Raw genomic sequence first — 15,419 nt, 5'->3', positions numbered from 1 at the left:
TCACATTGATCCTTCATCTGGTGAACTCTTTCACATCTGTCAAGACCCAGTCTAAATTAACCTCTTCATAAAGTCATCCTTGACTTTGAGGCATAGATTTTCCTCTTCTGCACCCCCTTTGTCCCTTTAATGTGTTATTACTTTGTGATTATTTGTTTACTTCTTCATCTTTCTCCTTAGGTAGTGAGCTCCCTGAAGGTGAGGCATGTCCGGCTTCACGGTAATCTTGCCTCTTCCTCTAGAGACTGGGGCTCTGTGCATTTAACTTCATTTCTGGTTGTAAACTAATTTAAATTGTTAGCCTATTTGTCCATTTATTCCTGCCATTTACCACTAATCAATTAGTGTGGAATGGGGACTCCGCCCCAGTGGAGCTCAAGGAACTAGTGTTCTCAAGGACAAGTCCAGCCCTTAGCAATACTGTGGACTCTGCTTCAACCAATACTTCCCCCTCCACTGTGGGCACCAAAGGCTCCCTGGCTGTATCTTTCCCCTCTTACTGCGGACACTGACCGATAAACATTCACCCCAAGTTAAGCTTCATGGAACCCTGTTCCTCAGGGACCTGCATTCAATCAAGAAATAAATAAGATGGCCAGCACTTGGAGCAAGGCTGTGGTGTAACTTTTGTGGTCCCATTCCTCTTCAAAAAAAACCTATTAAAATTATATTTGATGATTGCATTGGTTCAAAGACAAATACGATCCAGGGTGGATTATATTCAGGTTCTTTCTTTCTAGTACGTTTTCCTTCCTTCCTCTCTCCTTCCCTCCCTCCCTCCCTCCCTCCCTTCCTTCTTTCCTTCTTTCCTTCCTTCTTAGACAGGAAATACAGCTTTATTGTGGAAAACTAGACCTGGAAAAAATAAGAAACAGCAACAGGATGTTTAGCCCATCTATTTACAACACACAGGGGTGAGGGTTTCCCATGCACAGCTGTACTGTTCTCCCTCCTTCAGCCTCAGATGTATTTACCCCCTTCATCAACAACCATTGCCTTTCTCTAGCTCTGACCTTCCAGTGACCACAAAATCGACACAACTCTTCAGGGTGATGTCCCATCATGGAATTCCGAGGCACTGTCTCCTAGTCGCTCCAGCTCCCTTCCCAGCCTACGACTCCCACAGAGCACTCTGGGGGTCCCTGCTCAGTGGAGGGGGCTTCAGTGGGCATTGTGGGGGGACTTCCAGCATTGACTCTCCCCCCAAACATATAACCCCAGTCTAATTGAGAGAAAGCACCAAACTAACCCAAACTGGGGGACATTCTGCAAAACACCTGACCAGTACTCCTCAAACCTGTCAAGGTCTTGAAAAGGAAAGCAAGCAACGGCTGAGAAGCTGTCGTAGACCAGAGGAGACCGAGGAGACACGATGACTAATTTGCAGTGTGGGACCCTGGCTGGGATTCTGGGGCAGAAAGAGCGCATCAGTGGGAAGACTAGTTTAGTTAATAATACTGTATCAGTACTACTCTCTAGTTTTGACAATTGTGCCATTGTTACGTAAGCTGTTAACGTTCAGGGAACCTGGGTGAGGGGTATATGGGAACTTTGTACTATATTTGCAACTTTTCTGTAAATCTAAAATAATCCTAAAATAGAAAATTTGTTTTATTTTTTGCCCACGCCTCGTGGCATGTGGGATCTTAGTTCCCCGACCAAGGATTGAACCCTCGCCCCCTGCAGTGGAAGCTCCGAGTCCTAACTACTGGACTGCCAGGGAAGTCCTGTAAATTTATTTTAAAAATAAAGTATTAAATAAAAAACCTCCATTGGCAGGACATTTTTTATGACCTTAGATTTTATCCTTTCCAAATGCAGTGTTGTGAACCAAAAGTTCATCTTATAATCTGTTGAACGTCGGGTTCTTTTGACGACTCTGGGCAGCTTCTAGCGTTTGGAGGCAGAAAGGAGCTGTGCGCCCCTCTGCGCCCCCATGGCCACCACCAGGAGATGAGTGACAGTGAGAGCAAGTCCCCTCCAGATTCTGCCAAACACACAGACATTTATTAGTAAACAGCCTGGATAGTCTCACTAGCGGTTGGAATTTCAGGAAAGGTGTCTCTCTCCATCTCAGGGACTCACATCTACCCCATGCATGAAAGCTTTGAGTGACAACATGGCTCACAGGTAAGGGCTGTGGTCAAACTAGACTTCCAGAGGTTTCCCCATCATAAGGGCTCACCAGTGTTCATACTTAATCACACAGTGGGTCCCGATACTTCACCTGTAATTCCACCAACCAAAGGATGCTCTGTCATTCCTTATGCTCATTAGGCACCCCTGCAGAGGTGTTACAGGTTTGGATTATCTTGAGGGCGCAGCCTTCCCCACTACACTTCTCATACTGAAGTATTGACAAATATAACAGGGAGAGAAACGTCTGCAAAGAGAGTATCCCTTACACAGGGTGAAACTTGCTTTGCCTTTTTCTCTACCACCAGCAGGACAAGTGAGTGACATCAGTAGAGCTCTAAGCAGGGTTCCACAGGGTGGGAGTAAAAGGCACATGGGTGGGTGAGTGTAAACCCTGGAGGATGTTCGCAGGATGCACAAGGAAGAAGAGCCCTGGAGGAGGGGTGCCCAGAGAAGTAGGACAAAACTGTCAGCCAGGCTAGCAAGGACACAATTTCAGGGAGGCCGTGGACCACAGAGCCAAATACGCCAGGAGACAGTGTAAGGTCTGCGCCCAAGTATCCATTGCCCCTGGCAACATGGATGCTGTTGGTGACCATATCTCGTGGGCGCTGGAGGCACAGCCTGTGCTGCAGCGGGACAGGGGTGGGTAGAGAAGAGGAAATGGCAGCTTCAACTCCTGCTTGGGGAAGCGTGGCTCTGAAGGGAAGACGAGAGCCCAGGTGGCAGAACAAAGGAATTTTTTTGCTTCTTGTTTCTTTTTTACTTTATTTATTTGTTTCTCTGGGAGTCACTCAAGCACAGTGCAGTGGTTAAATGCAGTATGTGGTTAAGTGGTTAAAGTTTTGGCACCAGCCAGACCTCCCTCTTTATTCCTCTAACTTTGGGCACCTTTAATTCCTGTAACCTAGGACAAGTCACTTCTCCAAGCTCCACTTTCTTAGTTGTAAAACGGGGCTTCTAATACTTCCTAGGTCATATGGTTATTATGGGGACTGCATAAAATAACATCTACAAGGCGTTTAGCACAGTGCCTGGAACACAGCAAGAACTCAGGAAGTGTTGGCTGTTCTATTGGTGGAGGGAGCTAGTAGAAGAGATCAACTGTGCAGAAGGGAAGGGGTGATGACTGAACCCAGTCCCTCAGCCAAGTCTCCAAGTGTCCCTTGGCTAACGCAGAACCTAGAGATCTGTTTTAAGGCTGGCTACTGGTCCTTCTGCCCTGATGAATGTTCTATGTGGAGTGTGGTCAGAGGGTGTAGAAGGACAGGGGCTGGGACTCCGTCAAGCTCACGGAACAGGCTGTAGGAACTGGTTTGGGACCGACATGCTGATAAATAGTTATTTAATGAACGTCTATATGTAGGGTGGAATTTGGTCTAAGACTTCCTTTCATTATTTCCTGGCAGCAAGGTTTGGTGGAGTACTTAACTCTTTTTCCTCTCAGAGCTTTTGGTGGTCTCCAGCATCTAGCACAGAAAACATAAGAATTGTAAATGACCAAACTGGCCCAGGTCAGGCCACGGGGAGGCACCAGAAACGGGCTTTTGAAGTGAGGACCAGGAAATTAAGAGAATGGGAGAAGTGGGGGATCACAGGGGCTAAGTTGAGATAAGACAATGGAGAGTCCAGGGTGGAAAAGTTGTAACATCTGCAGGTCAATCTCTTCATCTAGTTAGAAGTGACAGCCAAAGATGGCTCAGTGGCTGAAATGCAACCAAGTGTCTGGACCAAAAGGGACCCCTGGAACTGCCCTGCAATAGGCCTGTCACTACAATGTAGACTCAGAAACTTATCAAGTAACTTAATTACGACTGTCTGGGAGTGGCATCCATTATATTGAAGGTTCTAATTAAGGATCCCTTTAAGTAAGCCTTTGAAAATGGAACTGATTGGAGGAATGTTTCTTAAATTTTTCTGAGAGCCTCTGAGTAAAGAGGCCATTTCTGGAGATGAAGAACAACTGTGCTTGCACTCCCAGCCCAGTGAACATATCCTTGAAACGTTCAACAAGAAGCTACTGTTGGCCTCACACATGGGGCTTCAAACCATGCTGTGATTCAATCCTCCCGCCCCCATCACTAATCTGAGAATAAAGCAAAACAAATGAAGCAGGAAATATTTTGGATCAAAAACAATTAGACGATTGTAACTGGTTATTCCCGCCCCCAACCACTTCATATTAGAGAAAGCTCTTTCCCTATAGTATATAATGGCATCCTTCTCAGCAATAATTTAAAATAATTCTTCTCCTTTGTGATGCTAATTAGAGATATTTATTAGATTCAACGATAGGCCCTTTTCACATTGAAGGGGCATAATTCAGAAGAGGAGGACAGTGAAGAGAAGGAAATATTATAATTCTTCATAAATGATGAGAAGAACTGGTAGTTCCCCAGAATAATCCGGGAGAGGATGAGAAGGTGAGGCAGGAAGGTGCATTAGTTGGGGTGTTCCAGAGAAACAGGACCAATAAGAGATAGATAGATGATAGATAGATTGATAGATAGATAATAGGTAGATGATAGGTAGATAGAGATATGAAGATATAGAGATACAGATACAGATAAAGAGATTTATTATGAGATGTTGGCTCATGGGATTACGGAGGCTGATAAGTCCCACAATTTGCTGTCTGCAAGTTGGACACCCAGGAAAGCTGGTGGTGTAGTTCAAAGGCCTGATAACCAGGAGCTCCGAGGGCAGGAGAAGATCAATTCCCCAGTTCAAGCAGTTAGGCAGAGAGCAAATCCAACCTTCCTCAACCTTTTTGTGCTACTGGGGCTCTTGACAGATAGGATGGTGCCCCCCACATTGGAGAGGGCCATCTGCGTTGCTCAGTCTATGAATTCAAATGTTAATCTCTTCTAGAAACACCCTCACAGACATACCCAGAAATAATGTTTGACCAGATATCTGGGCATCTGGCGGCCCAGTCAAGTTGACACATGAAATTAATCATCACAAAGGAGAAGAGGGAGAGAGAAGCCAGAAGAATGGTGCCTGTGTGCTTGTGGGAGCACACACAACAGGAACCACACATGTGTTCACCCAGGAAGGCATTTAAGGACCTATTTAGAAAAAAACACTAGTTTAGACTGTTAAGAATCTCAGAGCCAGAAATGACCACAAAAGCAATGGCTCCCCTAGAATTCATAGCAGTCTTGGGAGTAGGGAGGGGAGGGCTTTGAACTGATCTTTTTTTTTTTAATGTGCTTTCTTTTTAAACTTATTTTTATGCTGTGCTGCACGTCTTGTGGGATTTTAGTTCCCGAACCAGGGATCAAACCCGGGCCCTCGGCAGTGAGAGCACCGAGTCCTAACCACTGGACAGCCAGGGTACTCCCTGAACTGATCTAGCTCTTCGGGGACAGAGAAATCCACCTTAACACCCATCTAAGCATCAGACACCAGTTTTTTGACAAGTTCCATATTGTGGAATAAAGGCTGAAGTCTGTGGATCTCCTAAGTCTGGACTGTGCCTTATTCATCTTTCTACCTCTAATGCCCAGCGTAGCACCTGGCAGATGGTAGATGCTCAATCTATATTTGCTAAATGAATGGTTGATTGAACGAACATAGCAGCACACAGATTTGGCCCTAAAATGCCATAAACCCTACAGTAAAGCCAGTCATTCTTGCTTAGACTCTCTTTCAGCTTTAGTAACTCATATTTAATCAATAATTTAAAATTCATTTAAGGGTCTATTTTAGAAGCGTTAACTAGGAGAGACAGTGCAGAGTGGCTGGTCCAAAAGGCAGAGTGGTAGCTGAAAAAGAGACAGCTGCCAGGATGACCCTAAAAGGAGGGAGACAGTAACATGTCAAGAACAGAGTCAAAGTTAGTTCCTTTAAGAGCTTACTCTGAGCCAGGAACTTCTGGTCATTTTGCAGACATTAAATCTTTTCAGCTGTGCAACTCTGCTGTAAGGTGAGTATAATTATTCTGTTCCACTGATGGGGAAGCTGAAAGTCAGAGAAATTAACAAAGTTGCCAATACGCAAATAGAAATCTGTCTGATTTTCCCACTACATATTACTGAACTCATTTTATTTTGTATTTTTATTTTAATTCTTGAATATTTAAAAACAATAGATAACTGCAAAGAAGCAATTAAGAGTCAGCCATACGAAAACTCAGAATTAATTATTGTTAGCATCTTAAGTATATTTATTTCCAGGTTTATGCCTGAACAAAATTTCAGACATCTTTTTAGGCATCAGAATATGGATAAATAAATAGATGGGTAAATGGATGAATAGATAGCTGTAGAAAGAAATGCTATGGCAAAAATGGGATGAATCTATATATGACATTTAGAAGACTAATTACATTTAATCTTACTTGAACTTCATAGAAGTAACTGACAAGAAATAGAAGAAATCATTAAACTTCAAATAAATGTTTCTTCTTTTCAAGAGATATTTCTGAAACGATCCATGTAAAGTAATGAAAAATATTGAGGTTGAAATAATTGCCTTCCTTCCCTCCCTCCCTCTCTCCCTCCCTTCCTTCCTCCCCTCCCCCCATCCCCTTCTCTTTCCTCTTTCTTTTTTAACTAGATGTTTCTCTCATAGATTCTTTGTCTTGTCTGATTGCTCTGGCTACTGCTTCCAATATTATGTTGAATAGAAGTGGCTGAAGTGGACATTCTTGTCTTGTTCTTGATTTTAGAGGAAAAGCATTTAGTCTTTCATCATTGAGAATGATACTAGCTGTGGGTTTTTCATATTTGGTCTTTATTAGGTTGAGCTAGTTTCCTTCTATTCCTAGTTTGTTGAACGTTTTTATTATGAAAGGGTGTTGAATTTTGTCAAATACTTTTTCTGCATCAATTGAGATGATCATGTGTTTTTCATCCCTTCATTCTGTTGATGTGGTGTGTTACGTTGATTGATTTTCATGTGTTGAATCATCCTTGCATTCCAGGAACAAATCCCACTTGGTCATGGTATATAGCCCTTTCAATATGCTGTTGAATTCAGTTTGCTAGTATTTTTTTCTTTTGAGGATTTTTGCATTAATGTTCATAAGGGATATCGTTCTATAGTTTTCTTGTCATGTTCTTGTTGGGCTTTGGTATCAGGGTAACGCAGCCTTGCAGAATGAGTTAGAAAATGTAACCTCCCCTTCAACTTTTGGAATAGTTTGAGAAGAATTGGCATTATTTTTAAATGTTTAGTAGATTCCACCAGTGGAGCCATCTGGTCCAGGGCTTTTCTTTGTTGGGAGGTTTTTGATTATCGATTCAATCTCTATTCAGGTTTTTTATTTCTTTGTGATTCAGTCCTGGTAGAGTGTATGTTTATAGGTGTTTCTGCATTTCACCTAGGTTATCCAATTTGTTGCTATACAAGTGCTCACAGTATTCTCTTATAATCTTTTTATTTCTGTAAAATCAGTAGTAATGTTCCCAATTTCATTTTTTTATTTTAGTCATTTGAGTCTTTGCTCATTTTTCCTTAGTCAATCTAGCTAAACATCTGTCAATTTTGTTGATGTTTTTGAAGAACCAGTTCTTGGTTTTGTTTATTTTCTTCTATTGTCATATTGTCTATTTTATTTAACTCTACTTTCTTATTCCCTTCCTCTGCTAGCTTTGGGTTTACTTTGTTCATTTTCTAATTCCTTAAGGTGTAAAGTTTGGTCATGAATTTGAGATCTTGCTTCTTTTTAATGTAATCACTTATAGGTATAAATTTTCCTCTTAACTGTGCTTCTGCTGCATTCCATAAGTTTTGGTATGTTGTGTTTTCATTTTCGTTTGTCTCAAGATATTTTCTAATTTCCCTTGTGATTTCTTCTCTGACTTATTGGTTGCATAAGAGTTACTTAATTTACACATATTTGTGAATTTTTCTTCTGCTATTGATTTCTAGTTTCTGCTATTTCCTTCTGCTATTGATTTCTAGTTTCATTCTGTTGTGATTGGAAAAGAGACTTTGTATGATTTTAATCTTTCTGTTAAGACTTATTTTGTGGCCTGACATATGGTGTATCTTGGAGACTGTTCCATGTGCCCTTGAAACAAATGTGTGTTCTGCTGTTATTTGGTGGAGTGTTCTGTATAAATCTGTTAGCTTAACCTACTTTGTATCTAATTTAGCAATTTTATTCCAGCATCTTTTCTTTCACTGTGTGTGTGTACATACATATGAATTATGTATCTCCTATCATCCTTTGAATGATTTGTCATCTCTCATTTTTTCTTTCCTTTTTGTTCCCTCATTGAGTTAAAGGTATCTTCTATTTTAAAAATCTTCTATTTTTGCTCACTGTATATTTGCATGAGAATTATGATTTTAATTTTTTGAAAATTATGTTTTGACACGTGGATCCAACAAAGAAGAGCATGTTTTGTGGCCTCCATGCAGGAGGCAAGGCATGAATGTCTAATCTCACTTTCCTACTCATGCTCTTCTCCTGAGGCTGAGTGAGGACCAAACCACCTCTCTCCTGAGCCAGGATAAAAATTTCAAAACAAATCTTACAAAATATAGCTCAGGGAAAATTAAAAAATACATAGAAACACAGAATTTATATAGCAATTTATACAGCATAAATTGAGTACTTCATGCAGTTCTCTCTTGTAACAACTATGGAAGCAACTAAATAATACTCATGACTGAGCATCATCCCAGACCAACTGAGCCAGAATCCCTGGAGAGGGGAATGGGGCATCATATATTTTTTAAAGCTCTCAAATGATTCAAGTGTACAGTGAGAGAAGAGGATGCCCTGTTGAAGGAAAAAGGCTAGAGGAGACACTACAGACAGCAGCTTTCACTTTCAGCAGAGGATAGAATTTTCTGTTCTCTCCCTTCTTCAGTCTCCCAGCTGAATTAGGGAAGGGAAGGATCAAAGGTGCTCTCCTCAGGGCTCTCCCTCTGATTTAATCAGAGTCCATTTGGAGATGGAAACCACACCAACAATCTGAACAGGGAAAATTTAACAGAAGGAATGGTTACCTGGTGAAAGGTGTTAACCACTCAAAGGGGGAAGGAGGATCTTAAGTGTGCAGTTGCAGCAGCTGCAGAAAGCAGCTACCGCCCCTAGAGCAGAGGGAGAGTGGCTGAGGGGGACCTTGGACACTTAGAGGAGTGCTCGCCCCTCCCTCAGAGCTGAGGTCCAGACCCCTGAGGCGAGAGTGTGCCATTTTGGGCATTCTCTCTGAAGCTTAACTGGAGGGGATTTCAGGGTTTAGGATAGTTTCTAATTTTTTTCTGCTTTAGGCTCTGAGGTGTTTAATAGATGTGATGATGGTTGGTTTTATGTCAACTTGGCTTGGGCAAGGTACCCAAATATTTGGTCCAACACCAGTCTGGATGTTGCTGTGGAGCTATTTTAAGAAGAGATGAACCTTCATATTGGTAGATTTGAGTAGAGCAGATGACTGTACAAAACATGGGTGGACCTCATCCAATCAGTTGAAGACCTCAAGAGAAAAAGACTGAGGTCCCCGGAGGAAGAGGGAGTTCTGCCTCTGGGCTGTCTTTGATCTTGAGCTGCAACATCAACTCTTCCCTGGGTCTCCAGACTGTTGGCCGGCCCTGCAGATTTTGGACTTGCCGGTCCCCACATGTGCATGAGCCAATTCCTTAAAAGAAATCTCTATGTATCTACACAACCTATGAGTTCCGTGTCTCTGCAGAACGCTGGCTAATACAACAGGCTGTGGCCTGCCCATCTTCCCCAGGTGGTGCCTCTCAGCTCATCACTCTCCTCTGTCCCATGTCTCTTCTCCAGGAGCACGAGGTGTTGATGCTGGTTGCTACCTTCCATTCCCACTAGATCGAGCTTAAGCGACTCACGGAGAGTTTAAAGGGTCCTTGCGGTTAGTGTAAAATCCCGGAGGACCCAGGGTGACCAAGAAGGAGAGAGATTCTAGTAAAGGAAAGAGAAGAGTCAGGGCAGACTCTCCTTAGAGGAGGGAGAAAAAGTATTCCAGAAGAAGATGAGCAAGCAGCTGCCTTCAGCTCTAGACTTGTTCTCACCCCTGACTTCCCTTGCGCATGGGAGGTGCTCTTAAATACTCAATGTTGGCTGCAGGACACAGTCTCTTTCCTTGCAGTCATGATCTTCCTTCTCCCTTTCTCACCTACCTACGCCTTCAGCAGAGAGCTCTTTACTGCTCGTATCCATTCTCCCGGTCCCAGCTCCCAGCCCACCTCTTCCATGCGATCTCCCTGACTTGCTAAGTCCACACGGACCCTCATCCCTTTCTGGTCACCCTGGAAATGTTTCAGAGACTTTGTCTTCAACCCTTAGTTATATGAAGTGTGTTGAGTGTGTCCCTAAAGTCAGGGACTGACTGCCTGAGATTCGCTCTGCACCTTCAAAGCAGCTCACACAGGGCAGGTCTTGATACTTACTAAATATTAAACTGACTTACAAGAGCCCGCAAGAAAGCAGAGATGAACATTTCCACTGCACATGGAGAAGCAGATGGGGTGGTGCCCAAGTTCCCACACGGGCCAGAGAAAGTCAGGAATAAATCATGGGAACGGGTGCACCATGCAGGTTTCTGATCGTCTCAGTGGCCATCAGCCCAACCAAGCTGAATGCACAAATCTTTGCTGCAATTTACAATCTCAGGTGTCCACGAATCTTTCTCAGCAAACCCGAGGCAGATCCTGCACCTTCTTTGAGGCGACGTCCTTTCTTCCTCCCACCTAACCCCACAAAACAGTGGTTCTCGAACGTTAATGTGCTGAAGGACTGATTTTTACGGGGATGGTGGATGCATATTAAAATAAAAAATGCAGATTCCTTGGTCCCACCCATAGACGTTCTGATTGAGAAGGTCTGGGGAAAGTCCTGAAAATCTGCATTAAAAACAATCTCCCTAGGGGATTATGGTGATTTTTGAGGAAGGTAGGACATACTGGACGCGTGGCTCCCACTGGCAGGGAATTCTGTAATAACTTAAATTCCAAGGCCAGCTGCTGGGAAGACTAAACAAAATTCACTCAGCAAATGCCCTAGGAACACAAAGAAATCTACCCAAGGACAACTATGAGATGATATATTTTTTTAAATCCCTTGCAAACAAAAAAGCACCATCTTCTGCCTAAATCCAGAATCATTACCTTCATCTAATAACTTGCAGGGAGCAAAGTTTCCAGAGTAGTTATTTTAGTGTCTGGGAAATTCAAAATGATTGGCTCTGAGATACAGAAGAAATTAATTTCTGGGAGCCACTGGGATCTGGCAACAGTGGAACAGCCTGATGGGGATGCAGGCTGGGTCCCAGGGAGGGTCTCTTTCCCATCCTTTATAGTTCATGCTCAGGAAAGCACTCTTTACTGGAAAAGATTGCCTGAAAAACTTGTTAAAATACAGACGGCTGGGCCCTACCCTCAGAGTTTCTGATTCTTTAAGTCAGGTTTGGGGCCTCAGATAGTTGCACTTCAAACTTCCCAGGTGCTGCTGTTAAGGCTGCCGATCTGAGGACCGCACTCTTAGAACTACAGCTTTACAGCAATGGCCAAGACCTGCTTAGGATGTGAGAGCTGAACTGGAATCATGGGTGTATTACGCTCAAGTCACAGCCCACGCTGAGCTGTGACTGGCTGTGTGCAAACTCGAGAAATTCTTGGGTTTTTTTCTTTCTAACTTTTTGAGATAATTTTAGACTTACAGTCAAGTTGTAAAAATAGTGCAGAGAGTTTCTATATACCTTTTATCCAGCTTCTTATTTAACATCTTACATAACCATAGAACAATCATCAAAACTAAGACTGTAACCCTGGTATAATACTATTAAGTGGACTACAGAATTTATTGAATGTCACCCCGGTTTGTCCACTAAAGTCTGTTTTATATTTCAGAATTCAATGCAGGATCCCACACGCATTTAGTTGTCATGCCTCTTTAGTCTTGTCTTTCACTGGCTTGAAATTTTTGAAGAATACTTGTCAGTTATTTTGTAGAATGTCCCTCAGTTTGGGTCTGATGCTTTCTCATGATTAGATTGAAGTTATTGCAAAGGATGCTTTAGGTGCTGCTCCCGTCTCGATGCATCATTTTAGGTGGCTCATGATATTTGTGACATCATGGTGTCACTGGTGACGTTAACTCCGCTCAATTGATTAATGTGGTGTCTGCCAGAATTGTCCACTGTTAAGTGACTACTTTTCTTTTTGTAATGACTAAATAATTTGGTGGTTGGTGGAGATCCTTTGAGACCGCAAATATCCTGGTTCTTCTTCAACTTTTACATCACTAATTTTAGCATCCATCTGTGGGTCTCACCTGCAGCAATTACTACTTTGGTGTTCTAATGGTAATTCTCTATTTCCCTAATTTCCTCTCCATTTACTAATTAGAATTCTTCTGTTTGGAAGAGTTGTTCCTTCTCTCCCATTGTTTTAAAATGTTAAAGAACTTCAAAAAACATTTCTTGAAGGGTAGGTTTGCTGGCAATGAATTCTCTAAGCTTTAGTTTGAGAAAGTATGTATTTCTCCTCCCCTTTTGAAAGATTTTTGATGGATATAGAATTCTGGATTGACAGGGGTTCTTTAAAAAATTTCAGCATTTTAAAGATGTCATACTTGTCTTATGACAGCCATGGTTTATGATGAGAGATCTGTTGTGATTTTTATCTTGTTCTTGTGAATGTAATGTTCTTTTTTTTCTAACTGCTTTCAAGATTTTTTGTCTTTTGTTTTCTGCAATTTGAATATGATATGCCTAGGTGTATGTGGTGTGCGTTTGTGTATTATGTATGTGTGTGTGTGTGTTTATACCTAAAACTTGCTAGGTGTACTATGAGCTTCTTGGATCTTGGCTTCTGTCATTAATTTTGGAAAATTCTCAGCTATTATTTCTTCAAATATATCTTCTGCTCTGTTCTCATTGTTTTCTCCTGGGATTCCAATTATTCATGTGCTAGCCCATTTGATATTGTCCCAAAGCTCTTGGATGTCATTTTTTTTTTTTCATTCTTTCATCTCTTTGTGGTTTAGTTTGAGCAATTTCTATTGGCCTGTCTTCAAGTTCGTGGATTCTCTTCTTGGCTGTGTCAGTCGACTGACGAGCCTGTCGAGGGCACTGTTTATCTCTGTTGCTATGTGTATTTCTACTTGCTTCTTATAGTTTCCATCTCCCTACTGAAATTATCCATCCTATGTTGCCTGATGTCCACTTTTTCCTCTTGAATCTTTAACATACTAATGATAGTTATTTTAAATTCCCTGCCAGATATTTTCTAACATCTGTTTCAAATCTGAGTCTGGTTCTGACGATTGCTTTGTCTCTGGGGGAAGTTTTCTTTTTTCGATGTTTCTGCCTGCCTCATAATTTTTTTCTTGAAAGCTGGGCATCTTGTGTATGTCAGCAGAGACTGAGGCAGAGTTTTTACGCCTAGACACGAGCATGCCTTTCCTATTGATAAATGCTTAGTGTGGATGTTTGATTTAATCCAGTTAGGAGTTGGCCTGGACTTGAGGTTGGTGGTTGCTATGGTTACCCTCAGCGCTCCTCAGGCCTCACATTCCTGTAGCAATGCCTTGTGTTTAGAATGAAACTTGATTTGCCAGAGCGAGGTTTGTTTGATCTTGAATGTTAGGTCTTCTCCCTGCACCCTTCTGAGAGGGGATCTCTTTGCACACTCTCATCTTCCTGCCACTGATACCTGTCATCTCTTTGCACACTCTCATCTTCCTAGCAGTATGCCACTGACACCTGTCATCGGAAGCTCCTGAGCTCGATGGGGAGGATGTTGGGAGTGTTTGTGTTGTTCAGATTCAGCCTTTGTTTCAGAGAGGTGCCATGTCCTTGGGCATCAGGGGCATGTTCGTCCCAGTCCTCCTGCTTGTCCCCTGCCTGTGCCTTTTGGTGCAGCACATATTCCTGCCTCTCTCCCCGAAGCAGAGATACTTTTTCTGTCCCCTTGCCCTACTGCAGTGAGTTTTCACTCTGCCCTAAGGAGAGCAGATTTTGTTGCCCCACCTCCACTCCACATTAAGGCATTTGTCCCATAGGGGAGACAGGAGAGAGAGGGTCCTGGTGGAGTTTCTCTCCCCACGTGGCAGCCACTCCCCTCCCCAGAAGCTCTTTTTGGTCTCTTCTGTGAGTGCTCAGTGGGGTTCATGGAGAAAAGATCTGCAAGAGGGTGTGGGCTCCTCCAGTTTCTGTGGCCCTTGGGGCTTCACACATCCCACGAGGCTAGAATCATCATTCACTGGCTAAATGCTTCTACCCCAGCTAAGTGAGCACTTGCGTTTCCTCTTCTTCGGCAGATTATCTGTTTTTCTTCCTATTTTGGGCCAGTTGCCCTACGACCTCAGCTCTCCAGTGATTTCCCCCACAAAGTGGAGAATTTGAAGCTCATCTGGCTCTTTTTCATTGTTTGGCTGGAGTGATGTTCCTTCCAGCTCTCCACATCTAGGTGTAGAGGCCAGAAATTTTATCAAGTCCTTACATTTTTCTGAGGCTCAGTTTCCTCATCAGAAATGTGGGAATGGTTATGCCTTCTTCACAGGACTGTCATCAGGATCAAGTGGCAAATGGAACACATGGAAGCTCTTCGAAAAGTATAAAGATTACGCCAGGTAAGGTATTGTTCTTGTTAGATCATCCTTACTAATTATATACAGTAATTTCCGGAGCCCAAGATAACAAGCTCCTCCTCAACAGGGGCTCTCAACCTGACTGCACATCAAAAGCTCCAATGAAAACTGTGCAAAATATATTTCTGAGGTTCCAGCATCAGAGAATATTTTGCAGTAGGTGAGGAATGGAGCCTGATGATCTGTTACGTTAACAAAAGTCCTTAAAGGATGCTGATGCACAGCCAGGGATGAGAATTCCCACCTCACCTGGTTAGCACACCACTGTATATCCAGGAAGCAGTAGCTAAATTTTTAAAGGAGACGACAAGATAGTCTATCAAACCACTAGACTACCTTTTTTCCATACCAGAAGATTGAATCTTCTAGTACATTTTTTTGCTTAAATAAGGGGTGGGAATTTCCTTATTGCTCCCCATGTGGTACATGGCTATAGATAACCCCATTCCTCTGGAGGCACAGAGAGTATGACATTGAGAATTTTTTCATGTACCTGTTGGCCGTTTGTTTGTCTTCTTTGGAAAAATGTTTATTCAGGTCCTCTGCCCATTTTAAAATCAGATTGTTTGATTTTTTTGCTGTTGAGTTGCATGGATTCCTTATACATTTTAGATATTATCCTCTTATCAGATAGATGGTTTGCAAATAATTTCTCCCATTCTGTAGGTTGCCTTTTCATTTTGTTGATTATTTCTTTTGCTATGCAGAG

The sequence above is a fragment of the Monodon monoceros genome, unplaced genomic scaffold (assembly GCF_005190385.1).
Source record: "Monodon monoceros isolate NGI ecotype Baffin Bay Population unplaced genomic scaffold, NGI_Narwhal_1 Super_Scaffold_21, whole genome shotgun sequence".
Taxonomy (NCBI): domain Eukaryota; kingdom Metazoa; phylum Chordata; class Mammalia; order Artiodactyla; family Monodontidae; genus Monodon; species Monodon monoceros.
This window is presented reverse-complemented; position numbering follows the sequence as displayed.